The sequence below is a fragment of the Geotrypetes seraphini genome, chromosome 1 (assembly GCF_902459505.1).
Source record: "Geotrypetes seraphini chromosome 1, aGeoSer1.1, whole genome shotgun sequence".
In the NCBI taxonomy this organism is placed as follows: Eukaryota; Metazoa; Chordata; class Amphibia; order Gymnophiona; family Dermophiidae; genus Geotrypetes; species Geotrypetes seraphini.
In genome coordinates, this window is record NC_047084.1 from 20,965,189 (window position 1) to 20,975,088 (window position 9,900).

A 9,900-nucleotide genomic window follows, 5' to 3' on the forward strand; every position below is an offset into this window, starting at 1 on the left:
GAATATGACATACATTTTTCTATATATGCTTTCTAAACTTAGCAAAATATTTAAATGGTTTTAGAACAAATGTATTACAAAAAAAAAAAAGCAAATAGATATTTACCTGGATGCCCACTCCCTCTTGCCATGCAGAACATCCCCGTACCATGCCCCCCCCCCCCTCGTACCAGGCACTCCTGAGCCACCATTCCCTGAACCCAAAAAAAAATGACAGGAGAGATGCTCTCTACCTCCTGCCACTGGAGTCCCCCCACCACCATCCCCAAACCTCTCACTGTACCTTTTTGAAAAGTTGAAAGTAGGAAGCCATTTATCATTTCTATAGCACTGGGAGACAGATCACCTTCTGAATTTTTCAGTTGCTTGAGCGCAGGCTGTTGGCATCCTTCAGGGTATCAGGGAGCTGGCTGCATAATTTGTTCCTTCCCCCTCCCCCGATCACATTTTGAGGTTATGAGGGGTAGAGATCTCAGACAGGGTTGGTCAAACTGGTAGCCCAAAGACTTCCTGGTGTGGAGTCGCTTTTGGAAGTTTCTTTGGCAGAAAGTCCTTTTCATTCTTCCAGCTGCAGAGATAGCCGATAGGCAGGCACTGTCACAGAACTAACTAAGTACAGCCTCATTATTTCCTATGGGAAAATCGGAAGGGGGGTTTCAAGAAGCTCATTTTTGAGGGTTTCTGGGGTCAGGGTTCAGGTCTCCCACCTCCAAACCCCCTATTTCAGAATTTTATATTTTTCAAAAAAGTCTCCATGGGCCATTTTTAGTGTCATTTTTCTGGTAGCAGCAGCCATCTTGGATTTTAAACTATTTTTTATTTTTCTGAAGCCTCTATCTGCCTCATAACCCCTCAATTTTTACAAATATCGACAGGGATGTGCTTATAGCATTTCATGTGCGGAGGAGAGTCCATATACCGTGTGCCACAGTGCACACAAGGGAGGGGCAGGAGCCTCGAGCTTAGCCCATCCTTATCTTCCAGGACTGGGAACCACTGTGGCCTAAGAGATGGGTAAAATGTACCATCCAGAGCCTGAATTTCATGAAGACTTGAAGCGCAGGTGTGTGGAGTCCATGGAACCCACAAAAACCCAATCAGAGATTCCGAAGGGTTCATTTATCTCCCCTGCTTAAGGCTTCTCCCCAGAATTTATAATTCTCATTAGGGGAGCAGAGACTCCTTGTCGAAGGGCATAACACTAAGTTGTGTACAAAAATGAATAAAAAGTTTTAATTACCTAAATGGACTACGAGGACCAGCACAAGATATAGAAGTAGAAGGGTCGTTGGGAAACAGTGATCACAATATGATCCACTTCAACCTAGACACAGGAACAAAAACTCGATCAAGAATGATGGCCATGGCACTGAACTTCCGAAAAGGGAACTATAAAGGGATGAGAGTCATGGTGAGGAAGATTAGGAAGAGGATAAGCACTGTAAATGTGCTAGAGCAAGCATGGTCCCTTTTTAAGGAAACAAGTCACCGAGGTGTTAAATCTACATATACCATGTATCAACAAGGGTTCCAAGGGGAAGAAGAACAAGGAACTGGCGTGGCTCACTAGCAGTGAAGGAAGTGATCAGAGACAAGGAGACTTCCTTTAAGGAATGGAAAAGGATAAAAATGGACGAAAACTGGAAAAAGCACAAACAACATCAAAGCAAGTGCCATAACGTGGTGAGAGGGGCCAAAAGAGACTATGAGGAAAAAATAGCCAAGGAGACAAAAATTTTTAAGCCATTCTTTTATATATTAAGGGGAAACAACCCGCGAAGGAAGCAGTGGGTCCGTTAGATGACCATGAAATAAAGGGAGTACTAAAGGAGGACAAAGCCATCACTGACAAACTGAACACGTTTTTTGCATCTGTATTTACCAAAGAGGATTTATCCAACATACCAGAAGCCAACAGGCTATATACTGGAAATGAAGAAAGAAAACTGACAGGGTCGACGGTCAGTCTAGAAGAGGTATGCAGACAGATTGATTGGTTTAAAAGCGATAAATTCCTGGGATCGGACGGCATCCACCCAAGGGTAATCAAGGAACTGAAAGGGGTTATAGCTGAATTGCTTCAACTAATAGCCAATCTGTCGATCAAATCGCGAAAGATTCCAGAAGACTGGAAAGTGGCGAATGTTACGCCGATCTTCAAGAAAGGTTTGAGGGGAGATCCAGGAAACTACAGACCAGTGAGTCTGACCTTGGTACCGGGAAAGATGGTAGAGGTGCTGATAAAGCACCGCATCATTGATCACCTTAACAGATACAATTTGATGAGGACTAGTCAGCACGGCTTCAGCAAAGGAAGATCTTGCTTGACAAATTTACTGCACTTCTTAGGGAGTAAATAGGCATATAGACAAGGGTGACCCGATCATATATCTAGATTTTCAGAATAGAGAGTTGCGCGGAGACAGAAATCATACCTGTCCTTACCCGTCCCCGTGAGGAATCTCACCCGTCCCCGCAAGGAATCCCTCCATCCCCGTGAGGAATTCCCTCTGTCCCCGCCCGTCCCTATAAACTTCAGAAATAGTTATTTCATTTAATTATGCTACTGAATTAAAGGCTCTGGTAGAGACCCATTTACAAATAAGCAAAGAGACTTTATTAATTTGGAAATATTAATTGGGAAGAATACATACTTTGTAAATGGGTTTCTACCAGAGCCTCTAATGTAAATATAAAATATAAATACTCAGCTGATGAGAACCCCCAAGCTGTCAGCTGAGGACTTTCTTTGCAGTTGATCGGGGGTCCTTTTTGCCAAGCTTGGCAGGCAGCAGTAGCGTTCCTGAGTCACAGATGCTGGCACCTCAGTGGCTCATGGATGCTTCCAGTGACTGCTGTGCTTGGTGGAGGGGAATTCTGGCCGTCTCTAGAGGAGGTCCTCTGCTGGTGGTGCTTGGGGATCCCCACCAGTCACAGCAAGGGCCAGCAAGTACTTCAATACTGTAGAAATAAAACCAGAAATGTGTTTTCTTTTCTTTTGAACACAATACAAAGACATCTGCTATATACATTTTCCAAAGCTAACATATTTTAGTCAATAAATTCCGTTTTTTACCTTTGTTGTCTGGAGACTTATTTTCCATAAAGTTGGTCCCAGTTTCTTTTTTCCGCTTTCCCATCTTCTGTAAATTCTTCTGTTGCTGTCCATTGGTTCCTCTTACCATGGTCCAGCATTTATCCCTTTCTCATCTTTCGTGCCTGCCCACCAGCCCCATACGCAACATTTCTTCTTCTATCACCCCTCTCCAGCACCATGCCACATCTCTCCCTCCATTCCCTTCACTACTATGTCCAACATTCCTCCCTCTTGCATCCATTTCAATCTGTCCCACTGTTCCCTTTCCACCACAATATTTCTCCCTCTCATCTGTACCTCACTCCCTCCCTATGACCAAAAATTCTCCTTTCTTCCATTCATAGAAATATAGAAACATAAAAAGATGACGGCAGAAAAGGGCTATAGCCCATCAAGTCTGCCCACTCTACTGTCCCACCCCATTAAGTCAGAGTGCTGCTCGACCCACGTAGAGATCCCACGTGGATGTCCCATTTATTCTTAAAGTCGAGCACGCTAGTGGCCTTGATCACCTGCACCGGTAGTTTGTTCCAGTGATCCACCACCCTTTCTGTAAAGAAATACTTCCTGGTGTCACCACCAAATCTCCCTCCTCTGAGTTTGAGTGGGTGACCGAAGGTCCCTTAGGAAAGAATATGTCGTTTTCCACCTCGACACGACCTGTGACGTACTTAAATGTCTCAATCATGTCACCCCTCTCCCTGCGCTCCTCTAGAGAGTAGAGCTGCAACTTGCCCAGTCTTTCCTCGTATGAGAGACCCTTGAGTCCGGAGACCATCCTAGTGGCCATTCGCTGGACCGACTCAGCTCAAAGCACATCTTTAAGGTAATGTGGCCTCCAGAATTGCACACAGTACTCCAGATGAGGTCTCACCATGGTTCTGTACAGTGGCATTATGACTTCAGGTTTACGGCTGACGAAGCTTCTATTGATACATCCCATCATCCGCCTTGCCTTGGATGATGCCTTCTCTACTTGTTTGGCAGCCTTCATGTCTGCACTGATGATTACTCCCAAGTCCCGTTCTTCTGAGGTCGTAGCTAGTGTTTCTCCATTCAAGGTGTATGTTCTGCATGGATTTCTGCTGCCGAGATGCATCACCTTACACTTCTTTGCGTTGAAGCCCAGCTGCCATGTTGAAGACCAGTTTTCCAACTTGATTAGATCCTGCGCCATACCATCCGTGAGATCGCTTTCACCTACTATATTACACAGTTTGGCATCATCGGCAAACAGCGCTACTTTACCCTGAAGCCCTCGGGTCAAGTCCCTTATGAATATGTTAAAAAGGGATGGTCCCAGGACTGAGCCCTGTGGCACTCCGCTAGTCACCTCCGATGTCTTAGAGAGGGTGCCATTGACCACCACCCTCTGAAGTCTTCCACTCAGCCAATCATTGACCCATGCTGTTAGTTTCTCACCTAACCCCATCGATTTCATCTTGTTTAATAGTCTACGGTGTGGGACACTGTCAAACGCTTTACTGAAATCCAAGTACACTATGTCCAGAGACTCTCCCGAGTCTAGCTTTCCTGTCACCTAGTCAAAGAAGCTGATAAGATTGGATTGGCATGACCTGCCCCTAGTGAATCCATGTTGACAGGGATCCCTCAGATTCCCCTCATCCAATATCGTGTCTAATTTCCCTTTAAGTAGAGTTTCCATGAGTTTACACACTATTGATGTGAGACTTACTGGTCTGTAATTCGCAGCCTCCGCTCTGCAGCCCTTTTTGTGCAGAGGAACAACATTGGCAGTTTTCCAGTCCAGGGGGACTCTTCCCGTACTTAGGGAGAGATTGAAGAGCATGGCTAACGGTTCCGCCAAAACATCGCATAGCTCTCTGAGCACTCTTGGGTGCAGATTGTCCGGTCCCATGGCTTTGTTCACCTTGAGTCTTGACAGTTCTCTGTAAACATCAGTTGGTGTGAACTCAAACTTCTGAAATGGGTCATCCATGCTTTGCTTTGCATCCAGCCGAGGCACGTGCCCTGGTGACTCGCAGGTAAAGACTGAACAGAAGTAATCATTCAGTAGTTTGGCTTTATCGGAGTCAGTTTCCACATAATTCCCGTCTGGCGTTCTAAGGCGTACTATCCCGTTTGTGTTCTTTTTCCTGTCGCTAATGTATCTGAAGAAGGATTTGTCCCCTTTCTTGATGTTCTTCGCTAGAGTTTCTTCCATACGAAGTTTGGCCTCCCTGACTGCTGTTTTGACCGCTGCAGACTTTGTCCTGTATTCAATGTTTGCTTCTTTTTCCCCTATGCGTTTGTATGATAGAAATGCTCTTTTCTTCTCCTTGACGAGGTGTGATACCTCATCTGTGAACCATTGGGGTTTCCTTTTTCTTTGTTGTTTGGTTACCGATTTTATGTAGTGGATAGTTGCCTCATGAAGGATCGATTTCAAGGTTGTCCACATAGCTTCCACATTATCAGTTACTTCTTGAACCTGCAGCGTCTGGTAGACGAAATCTCCCATGCGTGCGAAGTCAGTGCCCCTGAAATTGAGTACCCTTGTTTTTGTTTGTGATCTAGGGAAGCCTTTCTTAAGGTTAAACCATACCATGTTATGGTCACTGGTGGCCAGCGTCTCTCCCACCGAGATGTCCGAGACGCTTTCCCCATTCGTAAGTACCAGGTCCAGGATGGCCTGGGCCCTAGTGGGTTCTACTACCATTTGTTTGAGCCGTACTCCCTTCATGGACGTTAATATCCTCCTGCTATCACAAGTTGTCGCTGATAGTGTGTTCCAGTCTACATCAGGCATGTTGAAGTCTCCCAATAGAACAGCCTCCCCCCGTAAGGTGATATTCTCAATGTCTTCAATTAATTCTGTGTCCTTTTCCTCCGATTGTCTCGGAGGTCTATATACCACACCAAGGTACAGGCATTTTTCTCCACCTCTGGCCAAGTTTACCCAGATGGATTCCCCAGTATACTTGACATCTGTGATCCTGGTTGTCTTAATGTTCTCTTTGATATAAAGTGCTACCCCACCACCTAACTTACCCTCTCTATCTTGTCTAATCAGGTTGTATCCCGGTATGGTTATATCCCACCCATGAGATTCTATGAACCATGTTTCGGATATTGCTACTATGTCTATGTCTGCATTAACTATTTCTGTTTCTAGTTCTAGAAATTTATTCCCTAGGCTGTGTGCGTTAACATACATAGCTCTCCACTCTTTCTGTTTGCTAAGCTCCTGTTGTGAGCCACCCATTTGAGTCAAATTGTCTCCTAGCGATTCGTTTGCAGTAAGGGTACTTACCTCAGACCTAGAAGCGTAATGTTGGTTCGCTACATCAGGATTGTTACTTACTGCTCCGGTGTAAAAGTGAGTACCCACCCCCGACTTACCTAGTTTAAAGCCCTTCGAAGTAGGCGGGCTAGTCTGTGTCCGAAGACATTCTTACCTCTGTTGGTCAGGTGGAGTCCGTCTGGTCCCTGTAGTCCCTGTAGTGTCTCTCCGTGATTCAGGAATCCAAAGTTCATCTCCTGGCACCATCGTTGTAGCCACTCATTTGTCTTCAGGATGCGTTCGTCCCTGTCCCTTCCTCTACCCCTAACAGGAAGAATGGAAGAGAATACTACCTGTGCTCCTATCTGCTTCAGCCTCTTTCCCAGGGCTTTGAAGTCTCTCGCTATGTCCTCCAGGGTGTTCTTGGCAGTGTCATTCATTCCGACGTGGATGAGCAGCATGGGGAAGTGGTCCTGGGGCCTGAGAAGTCTATCGAGACAGGTGGTCACGTCTCTTATTCTGGCTCCGGGCAGACAGCAGACTTCCCTCGACTGCATATCCGGTCTGCATATTGGTCCCTCGGTGCCCCTCAACATGGAGTCCCCAATGGCTATTACTCTACGCTTCTTTTGGGGGTGTCGATCCATCGTCCCCGGAGATGGAGAAGTGTGTTGATCAAGTTTCAAGTTTTATTAACATTTGATGAATCGCTTATACAAATTTTCTAAGCGATGTACAATTTAAAAAAGCCACTAGGTAGTGGTCTCACATATAATTGGACAAACCAATCACAAAACAAACTACATGGAACAATTAACATTTTAGCAATCTAATTAGAGACAAACATGATTGAAGAGGAAAGGAGGGAAAAGTTACAACTTCGTTCTCTTTTGGAATTTACATAAAAGGAAAAATACAATGGGAAGGGAAGGGGATTAATGAATTTAATATTCGTACCAGAATGTAAGGGGTCCAAGATATGCCATATTACTCATCAAAAGCGTCTTGAAACAAAAAAGTTTTTAAAAGTTTTTTAAAAGATAAAAGATCTTTTTCATTTCTAATATAACTTGGCAGTAGTCTCTTCCTGCAAGACCTGGAATCTGTTCTTCAGGCTCAGCTGTGGAGTTGATGTGGAGCTGCCCTGGTGAGAGAAAGAGTGAGAAGGTGAGGAGATTGTAAATGGGGGGGGGGGGGTCTCCTACGTTTACCTGTGGAGGAGGTCACTAACTGCCAGGAGTCGGTGTCTCCATCCATCTCCTGAACTGCAACAATTGGTTTCTTTGTCGGCGGCCCTGGAGTCATCATGGGTGATCCGTCACGGGCCCGTTCTGTGATTTGGGATAGTTCCTGCACTATCCCATTGATGTAGGCCTCATCCTCTCTAATGCCTCTCAGATGTTTCACCTCCTCCCTAAAGCTTCTTAGTTCCTGCATGATGTCTTCATCCCACTGACCGACCTCCTCTGTCTGTGTAGAGGCTGTGATGTACTGCTGTGGGATGGTCTCGGTCTGCGCGGAGACGTCCTTTCCCGGGGCTGTGTTCTCCTCCGTCTGTGTGTAGGCCGAGTTCATCTCCCGGATCACTTCAGTGCAGGGGATGCCAACCTTGCTTGTAGTTTTCACACTCCTCGTCCGCCCTGCCATAACAAAAAGGAGAGAGTAAATGTAAGAGTATGAGAGAGAGTATGAGAGAAGAATGAAGAATGAGAAGAGGAGAAAAGTGTTGTTTTTTTTTTTAAAGTTTTTTTTTTTTTTTTAAACTTTGAAAATTAGGTTTGCTGCTGGGCTGCCTGGTTCCCTTCTCAAGGCTCCTTCGCCGCGCGCTGAACGGCTGGGCGCCGTTGGCTCCCTTCCTCTTAAAGGGGAGCCCGGGCCGATGCGACCTGTGACGCGGTGGGGGTGGGCGGAGCTAGCTCTCGCTGCGACCCCGGTCTGTTTGCCTGCTCCTAGTCCTCCTCCCTTCTGTTTCTCTGGCTTCCTTCCTCTGCCTCCCGACGGAACAAGCCTGAAAAGAAAAAACAAGTAAAGAAAAAGAAACGCTGCCGCAGCTTGCCTCGTGCCCCGGCTCCCTTCCTCTTAAAGGGGAGCCCGGGCCGATGCGACCTGTGATGCGGTGGGGGTGGGCGGAGCTAGCTCTCGCCGCGACCCCGGTCTGTTTGCCTGCTCCTAGTCCTCCTCCCTTCTGTTTCTCCGGCTTCCTCCCTCTGCCTCCCGACGGAACAAGCCTGTTCCCGTGTACACAACCATCTCTTTCCCTCCCTTCCTCCATCCTCTTTCCCAAGTTCATGCCTTGTGTCCAAAAACGCACTCCCTCCCCCACCTCAGCATCTCTTTCCATCCCTTCCTTCATCCTCTTTCCCAAGTTCATGCCTTAGATATGTGACTATTTGTGCCTCATCTTGGGTGATCTGTCATTGTCTGTCCATGCCACAAGATATACGTGGGCCATACTAGCAGACAGATTAAGATCCGCCTTACTAAGCACAAAAGCAGGATTAATACTTATGCCTTGACATCCCTAATGGTGAGTCGCTGTACTGAATACCAACATGGATTCTCTGACCTTAGATGGTTGGTGATCGAACAGATCCCCAGTAACTTCCAAGGAGATAAAATGGCTCGCATACAATTGCGTGAGCAGTTTTGGATCTTTGAATTGCAGGCAGTTAAACCATTGGGGTTGAGTGACATGATCAAGGTGGAACTCTCTTATCTGAGCTTTTCTTACCTTTTATCTGCTTTCGGGTGAACTTTGTAACTGCTGCTTTTTTTTCATTGCTGTTCTGTTTTGCTTAAATCGGTGTATCAGCTGTTTCCTGTCTTCTGGCATCATGGTTGGCGTGAGAATGAAAGAAAGGCTCGGTGTTACTCTGGCTCCTCCCCCTTTTTGCCTATCCAACTCGTAGATTTTCAACCCATGGTGGCTTTTTCGCTGGGGTCCAGTTCCTGAAGAAGGGGCCTCCTGCCTGCACTGCCCCAGCACAGATAGCCGACCGGAAGTCTTCCTCGATGTCAGCGCTGACGTCGGAGGGAGGGAGGGCTTTGTAGGCAAGACAATAAACCATCTGCGCAATGTGCGGTGGCGGCGAAAAGGGTGAAAAGAAAGCTAGGAATTATTAAGAAGGGGATCACAAATAGATCAGAGAAGGTTATCATGCCGCTGTACTGGGCCATGGGGTACTGTGTCCAACACTGGTCGCCGTACATGAAAAAGGACATAGTACTACTTGAAAGGGTCCAGAGAAGAGCAACAAAAATGGTTCAGGGACTGCAGGAGTTGCTGTACAATGAGAGACTAGAGAAACTGGGCCTCTTCTCCCTTGAGAAGAGGAGACTGAGAGGGGACATGACCGAAACATTCAAGATATTGAAGGGAATTGACTTAGTAGAGAAAGAGAGATTGTTCACCCTCTCCAAGGTGGAGAGAATGAGAGGGTACTCTCTGAAGTTAAAAGGGGATAGACTCCATATATACGTAAGGAAGTTCTTCTTCACCCAGAGAATGGTAGAAATCTGGCATGTTCTTCCAGAGGCTGTTATAGGGGAAAGCACCCTA